Below are 10265 nucleotides of genomic sequence, written 5' to 3' on the forward strand. Positions count from 1 at the left end.
GGGTGGAGGAAGTTGATGAACTGGTGGTTTGTCCAATGTCTTTGGAGAGGTAGCCCATTCACTCTCCAATCCACTGTCACCTTTAGAAAGGCATAAAAGTTTGAATCAGAAAATAAACCTTCTTCTTTTTTACCTTGCTATCTCAGTAGCTCGTGTTGTGCTTTCTCGTGTCCTATAGCAACAGAGGTGGAACCATTGGAGCCCAGTGGGACCATCTGTGTCTGGTACAGGGCACCCTGAACTCTCTTCACAGAGATCCCCCTCCAGCCCCAGAGCCAGAACCTGGGCTTGTTCACCTGGTACACATGAGAAGAAAAATCTTAAAGTAGAGCTAAGGCATTTCAAGTTTAAGGAGAACTCTGGTTGAGTTTAAAAATCAATTATAAGAATATGATAGTAGCAGAACAAATTGAAGGAAAATTATATAAGTAAAGAAAAGTTACATTTTGTGGGTCTTACAGGATATTCATAACTTCTTTGTTTAAAGACAGGACTGTAGGGCAAGTTCAACTTCATCTCTTCAAACTGTGGTCTCACAGAGATTAACTCCAGAGGTTCCTTGTTGAGTAGGAAGTGCAGTGGCAGAGCTCTGATCATCTTCAGTGGGTGAAGGTCAGGAAAAATCCATGAGAGCTTTAAGCAAACACAGATAAGTACAAATTTACTTCTTAACTGGGAAATGAGCCTGCTGCCCTTCACTAACCCCAGCCCAGTGTCAGAGTATGGCAATGAGGCAAGGTAGGCAACCACTGCACAGCAAATCCTTCTCCTTATGTGGACAAAGACTGCTTGAACCAAGCCACAAGGATTGGCCACAACCTCTCAGCTGGTTCCTCAGAGCAACTGTGAGTCAGAGCCTTAATTTGGTTTGCCCAGTGGTTGGTTCCTGCTGTGTTGCTGGGTCTCAGCTGAGTCGGATGCATGGAGGGTGGCTGAAGTAGTTCTCAAGTGGAGAAAAAGCAAGTTTAGAACACAGCAGAGTGAAGAATACACTTTTGACAGTCAATCTGTGGTTCTCCTTGCAACTGGAAGCCCTATTTGATGTGAGGTAATGGATTGGCAGAACACTTTAATATCACAGTTAGACAAGCTGGGTGTCATCAAGAATGATTCCAGATGCTGAAAGCAGAAGGAAGGAAAACATAGCAATGGAGTAAATAGACCAGCAATGCCTCCTTCCTCCCTCAGTTCTGACAACAAGGAAATTAGCTTTGAAGGTTTTCAATACCACAATATGACTGGAACTCAAAGAAAACAACTCTCCTCTGAAATTTATCACAGTGCTTGCAAATTCCCCGCCCTGGATAGGGCAGGCTTCATCTGCCTGCTATATTATCTGTCTCCCATGCAACTGTGAATATAAATTCTGCTTAAAAAAAAATAATAAGTGTTTTAGAACTTGTACTTCAGCCAGGATTCAATGTACTTTTTAACATCAGCAAATTGGAAAATCTCAGTGTAAGTTGAAAGTTGAAATAAATGAGCTCTGAGATCTCTGCTTCGGTGGGAGGATTTGTTTTGTTGTTTCTTTTTCTTGGCTGCTTGTATTTATTTTTTTTTTCACTGAGATTTCTTGCTTCCTTTCTTACCATGTCACAAGCAAAAAAAACCAATACAACATTTGATGGTGCAGTCTGTTAGGAAGATGGAGAAGAGGGCAAACTGACCGCCCAGGTAAAGGCGTCACAGATAGGCACTTTCTAGTGAAAAAAAGTGGAAAAGATCCAGCTGCCTTTGCAGGTGCCAGATCCAAAGACTCATTTCCAGACACAGGAGCCTGAACTGCTTGCAGAGACTGCATTGTGAAGAGAAGGCATTAAATTCTATGAGGCAGCCCACAGGAAAAACAAATTACTCCTCCCACCCTCTGCACTGACCCTCTGTCTCCAGCCATGACCTCCCAAAGGTTCATCCAGCCACTATGAGATTCAGAATGGCAAATTCCATTTTGGTGGGTGGTTTTTCAGTAGAAACCTTGCACTTGGGAAAGTCCTCAGGGTATCAGCACAGAAAAAGGATTTTTCTAAAAGGGATCAATAAAAGTCACACATGAAAGCCAAGAGCACACGTGCTAGGAGAGGGGAAATGCCAAAGGCAGATTAATCCCTCTCATCTTCAGGATCTAAGTGTCTAAGTGCAAAACTGACATAACCACCCTCCTTAAGATAGGAGACTCTTTCAAAGAGACTGCTGGGACTGCAGGGTTCAGCCTGGAATGCAGATGTGGAGCTCCATGTATGAAACCTCTGGGAATGCAAGCCAAGGTGGATCCCAATAATTTTATTTCCCTGTGAACCATTTTTTCTCAGTATGATCTTGTCCCAGTCTGTTCCCCTCTTATGAAAGGTGAAGAGCCCTGTCTGGGGCAGCAGTCAGGATTATGGAGTTAACACCAGGCTGAGCAATGCCAAAATCTTATCAACTGTTCCAGCAATAAGAGGAGGTTATTTTGAAACTGTGGAGGGAAACACACATGGAAAAACAAGTGGTGGTGGTGAATTTCAATAAGTAATTTAGTGCTACTTATAACAGGGGAGCACAATCACTCAGAGTGATGAACAGTCTAATTAAGAGTAATTTATGAATAATAATTCCATCTAAATAGCCTGTGTACATGTGTGTGTGTGTTTGTGCAAATAGTGAATCTGCCTCAGCTCTTGGTAATCCTGTGAGTGCTTTGGCAAGCGGGTTAATGAACCATTAAACCCAGAGATCCAGTTGTCTGACAATGCTTCATAATAAGAACAGGAAATGAACTGTAAAAAAGGGATGGGAATGCACTAAATGTTGCTTGTTTTTCTGCACTCATATGAATAGAGTGAGCCTCCAATGAGTGGAATTGTACCCGGCAGCACCAGAGGAGTTTCAGATGCATTCTTTCATCAGTAATGCTCCTGAAGCAGAGAAGATTTTGTCTTGCCATGGTTTTAAGGATAACACACCAAATTCCTTGTTGCAAGATTATTAAAAATATTCTTATCTGTCATAGCAAAAGTTATGAATTCCCTGAGAGGAGAAATACAGAAAAACAAATCCCTCCTATGATCTGTTGTAAAGCAGTGGTTGCAGACCCAGCATCAAGTTTTTATATAGTTTTGTCCCTGGCTCTTATCTCTTAAACAAGTGTTTCTAAGGAGTATTAGATTTATAGTACTGATAATGGGTAGAGCAATGCTTCTTGGAAAATTGCAGAAGGAAACGAAGAAAACATTGTGGGTTTCATTTTTTCTTTCTTTGCAAGGAACACTCATTAAGAACTTTGCTGAAAGATTACAATGGTTTGGTTGGTGTATTTTTTCCCCCACTCAGATACAAGATATACTCATATGAAAACATAAATAGCAGTAGATGTTAAGAATTGCATATTTTTTACTAACCCTGGAGGAACCATTATTGCAGTGCTGAGTGCAGTTTTCTCATCTGCATTCTAGGATAACCAGAACAGGGGCTGACAGATATGACATGGAGAAACACCACAAGAGAACATCTAGGGTGGGCTTGGAAGTCAGGAGAGGCTTCTGTAAAGGTTACATGAAGACTCATCCTACCTTCTTTTACCTCTGCTTGATATCAACATCTCCCACTTTCTTTCTCTAGTAACTTGGGAGCATCCAGTTCCACTTTCTTCCACACAAGTAACTTGCACCCTCTGGTTGCTCCAGATCTTCTGTCCTTCAGCCATTTATCTTCTTTGACCATGTGATTTATTTCCTCCCCAAAAAGACATTCAGACCAGCTTCTTACAAAACAGCCTCTCAGCCACACTCAAGTTCCAGTGCAACATCCAGCAAGGATTCCTGTGGCCCTTTACTTCTCTTAGAGCTGTCCAACCTTTCTTCACTTCCCACCTTCAAAGCCATCAGAGCACTTTTGCCAAGCTGAGCTTGCTCAGATGCACAGGGGTAAAAGAAGATAGAAATGAGATCAATATCTCATCTGAGCACCACAGAGACACTCAGCCACTCCTTTCCAGTGGGATGGGGGAGGGAATTGGAAGGGTGAAAGTAAGAAAATTCATGGGTTGAGATAAAGAGAGTTTTACAGACAAACAGATGAAAACTGTGTGCATAGCCAGATCAAAATAAGGAATTTGTTCTCTAAGACCCATCAGCAGGCAGATTTTTGAATTTCTGAATCACATGATATTCTGAGTTGGAAGGGGACCTACAAAGATCCACAAGGATGATCAAGTCCAGCTCTTGAGTGAATGGCCCACATAGGGATCACACCCACAGCCTTGGTGTTATGAGCACCAAGGCTCTGGTCAACTGAGATCATCTCAGCCAGTTCTAGGAGAGCACAGCTTTATCTCACATAATGGTGACTGAGGAAGGCAAATGTCATAATCCCAAACGATGCTTCCTTCCTCCTTCTTTCCAGCTTTATATGCTGAGCATCATGCCATATATTATGGAATATCCCTTTGAACAATCTTAAAATCATGGAATCATTCAGATTGGAAAAGATCTTCAAGGTCATCAAGTCCAAACACCACCTCTTCAACCAGACCAGAGAACTGAGTGCCACAACCACTCTTTCTTTACACACCTCCAGGGACAGTGACTCTGCCACGTCCCTGGGCAACCCATTCCAATGTTTGACCTCTCTTCCAATGAAATATCTTTTTCCTGTCCAACCTGAACCTATTCTGGTGCAGTTTGAGGCCATCTCCTCATTCTCTCACTTGCTGCCTGGTAAAGAGCCCACCCCTGCCCCTTTCAGGTGGTTGTAAAAAGTGATAGGTGAGTTAATCTGTCCTGGAAGTTCAATATCTAATACATCACTGTGTAACCTACACTCTTGTTATCACAAATCAAAAACATGACACCAAACCAGCTACTGTGAAGAAAACTAACTCCAAAACAGCACAGAGCAGAATAATGAGGTTTCAGCCGATCTTCCCAATTAAGTGTCACAGGTGTTACACAGGTGTGGAAGAGGAAGAGGCTTTGAGGGAGGTAAACAGAAAAAAAAGTACAGTAAAAATGCAAAACCCACATAGACTTTCATCACCAAAGGTCTCTGTGCATTTCATAGAGCACGAGAGGAGCAGGTTCTTTACTTATAACTTAATGCTTGAGAATGATTAGGCTAAAGCAACATCTACTAGCCTTTATTTTCTTCAAAGGTGTAATTAGGTAGCTTCTAAAGACCTTTTTTTGGCATTGTTTTCAATTATTTTTCTTGGGTTTGCTTTGGTTTTTTTCAGTGTCTGAGACTCAGGAAGCTCCATAAAGAGATACAGACAAATACAATAATAAATCTGACTTCACTTAGTCCTCTATCTAGAGAGTTACTTTCTTGAATAAAATGAATCAAAACTTTTTTGGAAAACTGATTGGCTCTACCAAGTAATCATAATATGAGTAACTCAGATTTATTTCTAGCCACATTCTTCTTTACAGCTGCAGTAGATGACAAACAAGGAAAGACAATATATATCTACCTGTTCACATGCAGTAGCTCTTGGTACTCAGCAGCAGCATCCAAAAATAGTCCACAGAATGGAGAAAAATATAAATATATAGATATACAGATGCATAAATACATCTAAAGCTTCAGGAAAGAAAATATTCTGTTATTTCAAATAATGCATATGGGAGAGGAAAAAAAAAAGGATGCACCTACATGATTTATGGATTCAGATTTCTCAAAAGTAGAGAACAGCTGAGTTCTGAAGTGCACATTTTTTAAGGCAAGTGAGGAATAGAAGTGGCATGATGAGAAGATGGCTTCAATGGCTGGGTACCAGCTTGGAATTTTGCTGGATAAAGTGAGAGACAGCTCATACCTCACTGACCCCAGAACAGAACATACCCAGGGAATGCTCAGTATTAGCAATGCCCTGGTGCTCTGCTTTCCCTAAAGGCCTGCTGGCATTAGTGGGATGATAAAGCAGTTTATAGAATGAAAATTCTTCTGGGGAAATATTGATCAAAAGCATCTGCTGTCTTCCTTGCTTGTTGCTGAAAATAACTGTTTGCTTTGTAACCAAGCAAAGGAATTTGGTGGTTACAGGATTGCATAAGGTCTACAAAGGCATATTAAATGTGGGATAGGTACTCAGTATGAGCTCCAAGAGAACCTAAAAAAATAATTGTAAAGGATTAGGCACCCATCCTTCTTTGGTCCTTTTGCAAGTGCTGTGTGACACCCTTACTATTGTCTGTATGCAGAAATCCCTTAAGAAACACCCCAAGCTTTAATGGCAATCTTTTAAATTACATTTGAACCTTGGATTTCAATTTCGAAGTATGGAAATGAATCATAAGCAGAATTTTCCCCTCATTTCTCAGCTCGTCTATGAACCTTCCCTTCCCCCATTTCAGCATCTTTAGTGAGACACAGGCTGTACTTGCAGAGCAGAAAAAAAGCACCTTGCATTTTCTGGAGGAATGAAAGCAAAAGTGAGCCACCGAGGCAGGACAGGACGTGTTCACTGATCTTACACATTTTGGCTGATCTCTTTGTCCCTTGTGTTTCTGCCTCAGCCTTCTCTCTTTGTCCTCAACTTCCACTGAAATCAACAGAAAGTCTCTTATCACACTCTGTTATTTGCAAACAGCAAGCTTGGAACGTTTAAACATTTCCCATAAATGTGTGCTCTGATTGTGGAAAAGCTGGGTCCTTAGGAAATTTCAGCAAAATTGCTTCTGCTGTTTGAAGGAATAACACAAAGGGAAGAAGCAGATATTAAGTATTTTAAAGTTAATCTAGGGAAGTAAATCTTCCATAGACTTGAATTATTTCACTGTTTTCATGGCAATTCTCTAGCACCCTCACGCTCACCTCCACGCTTCACTCTACCAGCAGTGTCCTGTCCACTCTCCTTGCGCCTGGTGAGCTGCAGTTTCAGCAGAGTATATCACACAAAGTCTTTTGGTCTTTCTAGAACTTTCAGTCTAGCAAGGCCACTCTATCCCAAATATTTCCTGAGATCAACTGAGCCAAATTTTTCCTGAGGTTTCTTCTTTTGGCTGGTAGGGACAATTATGGGACTGAAAATAGGTTGACACCCAGGCAGCCAAGAGGAGCAGAAGGACCCAGAATCCAGCTAGGAGTGAAAATGTGATGAGGTGCCAGAGGACTGTAAGGAAAGAGAAGGAAAAAGCACTAGGATGAGCAAAGGATTGATTTCAGGCAGTGCCACAGTCCCCAGAACAGCAAATACAACTCTCTGAGCCATAGGATTGCCCTGGGATGCTGCAGCTTGCTGTCATAGTCCCACTGAAAATGGGACAGAAGGGAAAACATGCAGCCCACCTACCAGATCATCACCAGCCCCTGCAGAACCCTCACAAGTGGATGCAGGCTGGTTCTCTGCCATCCCACACAGCCAAAGGTGAATCTCTCTCTTCTCCTGCGAGACAGAGGATAGACTACTTCAAGAAATATGCCCTGAGGGCTTCTGGAAAATTACAAATGAAGTTTTCAGATTGACAAGTCTGTAAGAGACACAGACACAATCTTGTGCTGGGAGAGAATGGCAATAAAAAGCAATCATGCTTTTATACTGCTGAGCAGAGGCAGTAGGCATTAAAAAAATGCTCAGCCAGCAAACTGAAACAGAAACAGCAAAACACATTTTTTTTTGTCAAAATTCAAACCACCTCAAGAAGTAAATTAAAACTAGCCAGTCCTGAGCTCCTTACCCCATCAGGAATGGCAGTGTTGCCATATTGTTTCAGTAAGCTTCAAATTCTGGAATAGGGACCCCTTAAAAGAAACCAGATAATTTCATGGTGCAGTGGTTGTAAGTGCATTAGTTGTCTAAATGGGGATTTTTTTGCCTGGGCTATTTTTAAAGACTATCAGAATTACTCATCTATAGTTAGCACTGCTAGAAAAATTATCTGTCCAGTATATTTCAGACAGTATATTTCAGTCTAAAAAGGAAACTGAGCACCATGGAGAAAGTAATGAGTGCTATTTTGTACTCCACTCTGTATTTCAAGCTAATATTTGACCCCACCTACTTCAGTGACCAGTGAGAATAAAGATTTCTTAGTTATGCTTGGAAATCTCAAGACTTGAGATGGGTAAGTTATGATTGCAATCACCATGGAGAAGGGTTAAAAAGAAGCCCTGAGGAACCACATTGCCAATTCCAGAACTGAGAATAAAGATTGATGTCCAAGTATTTTGCCTGTGGGTGAAGCTCAATAACTCTGCCTTCAATATGCACTTCAATAAGCCAGAAGAACTGGTTTACTCTTATTATCCCAAGAAGCACAAGCTTGACCAAGTGCAGGTTTTGTGAAAGAACATTATGTTGAAAACTAATATCACCAAGCAGTCAGAGCTACTGCAGGAAGAGCCCAAAGTCTTCCTTTCACCTTCTTTTGTGATCTCAATGGAGGTTCCTGCTTCCTTCCTTGAAACACATCAACTTAGCATTCCTGCTTTTCTTAGTTCTTATGGATCATGACTATGACTACCAGTGTGGAAACAGATATGGGGCCTTTTTTAGTCAACACACAAAATTCAAGTTCCTTAATGATTACATTGATTCAGGCCAGGATAGAGTTAATTTTCTTCATAATGGTGATATATTTATGATGAAAATGGTGTCAATAACACAGGGATATTTTAGCTATTGCTGAGTAGTGATTGCAGAACATCAAGGGTTTTTCTGCTTCTCCTGCTGTCCTGCCATTTGAGTAGGCTCGAGTGCACAGGAGGCTGGGATGGGACACAGCCAGGGCAGTGGACAGCAGCTGACCAAAGGAGTGCCCACAGCATATGGCTTCATGCTCAGCAAGCAGCAGCAGACAGAAGAGCCTTAGAGCCATGGAATCACAGAATATTCTGAGCTGGAAGGGACCCATCAGGATCATCAAGTCCAGCTCCTGGCCCTATGCAGGATAGCCCAGGGGTCACACCATGTGCCTGTGAGCATTGTCCAAACACGTCTCAAATTCTGTCAGGCTCTGGGCTGGCACTTCTATGGGGAGCTTGCCCAACCCTCTGGGTGAAACTTTTCCAGCCATCCAACCTAAAATCTCCTGACTCAGCTTCATGCTGTTCCATCCAGTCTTGTCACTGCTCAAGGGAGAGAGGTAATCAGTCCCTGCCCCTCCACATCCCCTCGTGAGGATGCTGAAGACCACAATGAGGTCTCCCCTCAGTCTCCTCCAGGCTGAAAGGACCAAGGAATCCCAACCACTCCTCATATGGCTTCTCTTCCATACCCTTCAGCATCCATATTGCTTTCCTTAGGACACTCTCTAACAGATTAATGTATTTTTTTATATTTTGGTGCCCAAAACTGCACACAGGACTCCAGGTGAAGCCATATCAGTGCAGAAGAAAGAAGAGAATTTGGCCATCAGGTTAAAATTTATAGGGGTTAGAGGATACTAACAGTTAGCGTGCCCACACAATCATCTTTCCTACTCATTTCAGTATAAATTCAGAATAAAATTTTAAAAAGGTGTCATGATTTCTACCTATTTTCCTCATTCTAATTTAGAGAAACTATTTTTGTCAGGACACAGAAGCTCTCATCACTAATATCCAAGATCCCCAGGGTATCTTTTAGAGAAGACTGACTGCAAACATCTGTATTTGGCATCCCTGGAGGCTTAGAGTCCCACAAAAGTCAATACCAAGCTCTCAATCTGTGTGATCATGTTACTCATTATAAGTTAACCAAAAAGGCAAGCCATGGGCCTAATGAGCCATGAATACTGTTCCAAACTGTGTGGGAAGAACAGCCATGGGACAGACACTTCTAGTTTTGTTTACAAACTTCTTCCAGTTTAGGTGCATTTTGCCTTATATTAAAAACAAAAACAAAAGCAAAACAAAATTAAAAACAAAAAAAAACCAACCAAACAAACAAACAAAAATCCCCCAAAAAGAAAATAAAACAGCAGCAAATTAAATTAGGTTTACTTTGTATGCATAGGGCAGTGGAATGAGGAAGGCACACTAGGACTCAGCCATCTACCCTACTAGCAGTGCTGCTCACAAAGAAATTACTCTGTTCTCACAAGATTATGAGCTTGGCTTTTAATAACAGCTTTTATGAAGTGCTGGCCTCTCTTCCCACAGGAAGGGACCTCCATTCATGTAAACTTTCCTTCACAACAGCATGTGATAGGAGTATTTGATTTCATCTTCTCTTCTTTGCCTTTTCAATTGAAGGATGTCAAGTCTTTGCTGTTGATTCTGTCAGCTGGGACTTGCTCTAAGAAAAGTCAACTAATATGTGACTCACAACTGTGTGACAAAACTTCTCAGGAATACCAGTGCTGTCCTTC

At 41.6% G+C, this 10265-nt stretch overlaps 1 long non-coding RNA gene across 1 annotated transcript; it reads right to left on the reverse strand.

Moving 5' to 3' along the window:
- Positions 1-576: 576 nt before the first annotated feature.
- On the reverse strand, positions 577-8485 carry LOC146768489 (uncharacterized). The gene is made up of 3 exons (XR_014953126.1): positions 7653-8485; positions 7268-7360; positions 577-633 (listed from the first exon to the last, which is right to left on the reverse strand). It is a non-coding gene; the product is annotated as an uncharacterized LOC146768489 (long non-coding RNA).
- Between the last annotated feature and the right edge of the window lie 1780 nt (positions 8486-10265).

The sequence above is a fragment of the Lonchura striata genome, chromosome 2 (genome assembly GCF_050655825.1).
Source record: "Lonchura striata isolate lonStrDom1 chromosome 2, ASM5065582v1, whole genome shotgun sequence".
In the NCBI taxonomy this organism is placed as follows: Eukaryota; Metazoa; Chordata; class Aves; order Passeriformes; family Estrildidae; genus Lonchura; species Lonchura striata.